The 5,000-nt window shown below is 37.3% G+C and overlaps 1 protein-coding gene across 1 annotated transcript in view; it reads right to left on the bottom strand.

Moving 5' to 3' along the window:
- The window catches only part of LOC308365538 (glycerol kinase-like), a 21,737-nt gene that overhangs the window by 14,392 nt on the left and 2,345 nt on the right, over window positions 1-5,000 (bottom strand). The gene's annotated exons all lie outside the window — the stretch shown is intronic.

The raw sequence follows: 5,000 nt of genomic DNA, 5'->3' as shown, positions 1-5,000 counted from the left end.
CAAAGAGAATGTGACAACCAACCCCAAAGAGAATGTGACAACCAACCCCAAAGAGAATGTGACAACCAACCCCAAAGAGAATGTGACAACCAACCCCAAAGAGAATGTGACAACCAACCCCAACTGTAAGGATCAAGGCTAACAACCCATAGTGTAAAAGCCTAAAAGGAATGAAAAACACAAAAAGTCCTCTTGACTCAAGTTCAGCTGTCTTACTCCAGGAAAGACTATGTAGCTGAGTTCAGGCTCTGGGCTCTGTAAAGCGCCTAGAGACAATTGTATTGTTATGGCGCTTTATAAATAACATTTAATTGAATTGAATTGATCCCAATTCTAGAAATTTCCATACCAAAATTCCAGAGAGAGTGCCTTTTAGTTTTTCTCTTTCTGTCGACAGGCTGATGCTAACCAGAAATGAGATAGAACCCCAGGGCACCATGATTTGAATTCTTAATTTCATCAGTCGTCTTTCAGTCGGGTAACATGATCGCAAAACTGTCCATTCCTCTTTATAGACTCTGTTTTCGTTGTCGACTTTCCTCTTTAGACTTTTTGACATAGTTCCCAGCAAACTTCTCTGCACGCTATTTCCCCCAAAACAATAAAGATTGTAACATTGTAAGGAGGTGCATCAACCCACTATTTCTGGGATTCGTTCTTTACTTCGAACAGATTACGTTTCACATTTATAGTCATGATTCTACGGGCACTACACGAACACTGCAAATGGCAGTGAATAAATAAATAAGCACTAAACTCAATCGTGTGGATATAGCCATAGTGGAATAGAATGGACACATCTACATTCTGCAACAGAACCTCCACCTCTGCACCGGTGAAGTCAGGTTACATGTTGAAAGTCGCTCCAGTAAAGTTCTAGCAAAACCCACGCTGACTCTGTGAACTTTGGACATTATTTGTCTGTGAGTAGATATTTTGTGTAGGTACATTTAATGCATTTAGAAAATTCCTGTTTGCAAATGTTATGAGAGAACTCTGTGTTTAGCAGCAAAGTTATGCTAGCTCTCTTGGCATCGCGCTACCTTTATGCCACATTATTTGACGTGAAATGTATGTATCTCTTTATTTCCGTCTGTTCCAGATATTTTTACAAAATCAAACAGTATGAATAAATGCATGCTCTGATACCTTCAGTAAACTAAAGAAAAAAAGACTTGTGATTTCATTTGAAACTCATCATCTTTGGTGCAAGGTACACAGCAAAATCGGTAGTGTTAATTTGAGTTAAAATGTTCGGTGTTAACTAATCAGAGTTAACAAGTGTTGATTTTAGAGTTATTGTAACACTTACAGTGCTGAAAAAGCTCTGTAGCTGGGGTTATTTCAAGGAGTCAATACCCATCACTTATTTGGAGTTGATTTCTACATCCGGTTTTTACGCGCTCTCGGGCATGAAGAGGCTGCTAGAAGTTTGGTGTCGAGATCAATCGTGGAGGTTGTTAAGGTAAGAACCATACATTATAATTTAAATTTGTTTTAATTTAAATCATAATTGCGCCTAAATATTATCATTTTTAATAACGGTATTTATCTAAAACGCAACATTTTGCCAATGTGGAAGCTTAGGTTACTAATAAATTGTGTGGTAGCCTAAACGCCAGGATTCTTTAGCCTAAGTAAAGCTGACCATCTTCCACAGGTTTTTACAGAAGACAATAAATGTACATATAATAAGTGCTTAACAGTGATTTTAATGTTATAAAAGAAATGCGAGCCATTTTATTCCTTTTGAACTCTGATACTCGCAGACGTTAGAATTTGAATTTGTCATAACGTTAGTAGCTGGCAGCTTGTGGTAAGGTGAGCTCGACAGGGAAATGCACTTTGCTCACTTTCATAGTTGTAAAGGGGAGAGAGAACGTTCTTGTCAGGAATATTCTGTTAAAAAGGTAAGAATCTAATTTAAAGACAGTTCAAGTCAAGTTTTGTTGTCGAAGTAGTTACCCTTAACTCTGCTTCAAACGCATGTAAGGATAACGCAGTATAGGGATTGATTGCTTGCTAATGGTAAGGGAAGCAGTAATTAGCATGAACAGAGGGAAGACTTTCCCCTTTGCTTTGGCTTCAGCGAAATAGGCTACTATTCAGTGTTTTACACTTAACGAAATATATCAGTGGAGGGAGGGTCGTCGATGCCGCCGATATTTTATATGATGCAACATCTAGCCTACCATGCTATATGAAAAAACGACTAGCTATCGACAGCAATATGTCATAGACAGAGCTGTGCATATGTTAGAACCGCCGGTTTCAAATGTAAGAAATTCACTTATCAATGTAGGCTACTAATGATGTTTTGTTATATAAAGTAGGAAGCGTGTTAAGCGCACACTGTTGGATGCAACAAACTTCCATTGCCACTTAAACCATGGGTAATACATTTATGGTAATATAGTTTTTCACCCCCTTTCCCTACTTTCGCCACCAGGTGCAGTTTTAGGACATGCTGCCGAACGTGAAATACCTCCATTTAAAGAAGTACATCAAATTGCACGCCAGCTTCACTTATTTGGAATTCATAAGTGAAGGTAAGACATCCTAAGAGGCTTAACAAGATATGTTGCCCATGTATCAGCTCCTCATATCACAAGACTGGATGTAGCTCATATGTTAAAAAACTAGGCTATACCTGTAACACAGTTTATTGTAGACTATTGTGTCTCATATAAAAATAAATAAATAAAAACTTCTATTATTGATCAATCTTGGTAAGATCTGTATCACTGTTGCGGCTGACTTGTTTAATTTAGTCTACCATTAACACAAAGAAGTGCAGAGTTACTAATCCAAGATGCAGTACCATAATATTGCCCCAAATACATGTAGGCCTAAAATAATAATTAAAAAAGATAAAAGCAAAGTTATAGCTTCAGCTTCAGTTATAGCTTCAGGGTGCTGTTGAGAGCTATAAGAAGGACAGCATTTGGTGTAACGTAGACTAAATGTAACACTTGTGTATGATTAACAGGTCAATCAAGACTTCCTGCTGCTGTTTTGTGTTGAAACAGCTCATTCAAGCCAAAATTCATCAAAGAGGCCAACCAGCTGACTCCGTCAACTGACCTGTGTCATTTGCTAAAAGCTGCAGAGAAGCTCGCAGAGAATGATGACAATGGTACGCTTCGCTGCATGTTTTTTTGACAATACTAATCTTTATTTTAACTTTTTCATTTTATAAATTGTCTGATACATTCCACCCCAAACATATTGGGATAGTGACATGGCTTCTGTACTGCTACTGCTTCATCTTTTGCCACCTTCAGCTGGACGGAAGAGGAGGACCAAAATAAGTCCAAGGGATGCAGAAGACAAAACGGTGCACTTTCACAAGGTAAATCCTGTAAGTTCCCTCACTTTTTAATGTCCTACAAGACACTTTTTTAGCTCTGAACTTTCATTTTTTTCCTCTCCATGTGGAGTATGTTTTTGACAAGACTAAGTACAGGCCTATTGTTCAGGAGTCCAGTAAGGAACATGATTTAAAACTAAAGGGGTCATTTATACTTGGCTTACTTAACAGTGTATGTTTTTTTTTTGTATCTTATTTGTTTTTAGTCATGCAGCTGCATCGATGAACACCTGCAAGAAAGATCTGGCGAACCATACATCCTTGCTGTTGGCCAAACCCAAAGCAGAATTGACACCTTCTACATCGCAGTGGACAAACAACTCATCCCCTGCCAAGCCACAAGCTCACTGGGTGCTTCTGATTAACTTTTCAAATCCCACTACGTTATTTGTAGTAAAAGCAATAGCAAGGTCTAGTTCTGATTTCCTTCTGGCACAATGTCACCAAAAATTAAAGGAATGTTTCTTATTAGACAAAGAGTCTGAATGGAGTTGAGGCCTATACTATTGCCAGTACTGTCCAAGTTCACCCTTGTTGGACGATTTTTGCGCTCTGAGTAGCCATAATCAAAAGCATAGATCCATGTTTTGGTCAATAGTGTCACCTTATAGTTAACAAGCTTTTTGTTGAAAAGTTCAGTGAGCATTTCCATGCCTATCAAGTCTTTGAAACCGATGAAAACGATGTTATTAGAGCAGATTCTATTGAAATTTACAAGCCCTTTGACTTACAAAGTTCTTATGGCAATAACAATGGACTTTACATTATGCCATTATTTTATTTGTTAAAGTACAATGTTTTGATGGTGCTTGGAATGTATTAAAATTATAATGTGAATGTAAAGTCATCATCTTTCTGTATTTTTTTTTCACTGATAGTAACACAATTGCACTTCAATGTGGTAAAGGTATAAGACAGTAAATACAGATTAGAATTTAAAAACTCATAGAGCACTCTAAAGTGTCATACAATAACATTGTAAATGTTATAAAGTAACACTAAGTGAAAAAGAGAACACAATTGAGTGTGAAAATAAACACTTAAAAGTGTTATAAATAACACTGTGGATGCTATGAATTAACACTCCCAGTGAAAATAGTTAACCTTATCCAGTGTAGTAGTGAACACTTAAAAGTGTACTCAACAACACCACAAGTGTTATGAAATAACACTCCCAGTGAAAAGAGTTAACACAGTATAGTGTAGAAATTAACACTTAGCGTGTTAGATTTTTAACACCACAATGTAGTTAAAATATTAACACTTTGCAAAGTGTTGATTTAACTCTGAATCAGTGAGGATTATATAAACACTGGAAAAGTGTTGAATTTAACACTATGGGAGTTGAATTAACACTGGCGATTTTGCTGTGTAGCAAACGCAGTACCAAGAAAGCATACAGGGCAATAGGGCCAGACAGCAACTTTTTTTCATTCTGAAATCTTACTATGTATTGTCCCCCCCTACAAAGAAATGGGATCTCCATCCCTGCACACACACATACTGTATCTCTATCACACACACACACACACACACACACACACACACACACACACACACACACACACACACGCTTTTAATCTATCCGAATTTCACACGTCCGTTTCTGAAGAAATACTTTACAGCATCT

This window comes from Sprattus sprattus, assembly GCF_963457725.1.
Source record: "Sprattus sprattus genome assembly, chromosome: 5".
NCBI classification, from domain to species: Eukaryota; Metazoa; Chordata; class Actinopteri; order Clupeiformes; family Clupeidae; genus Sprattus; species Sprattus sprattus.
This window is presented reverse-complemented; position numbering and strand designations above follow the sequence as displayed.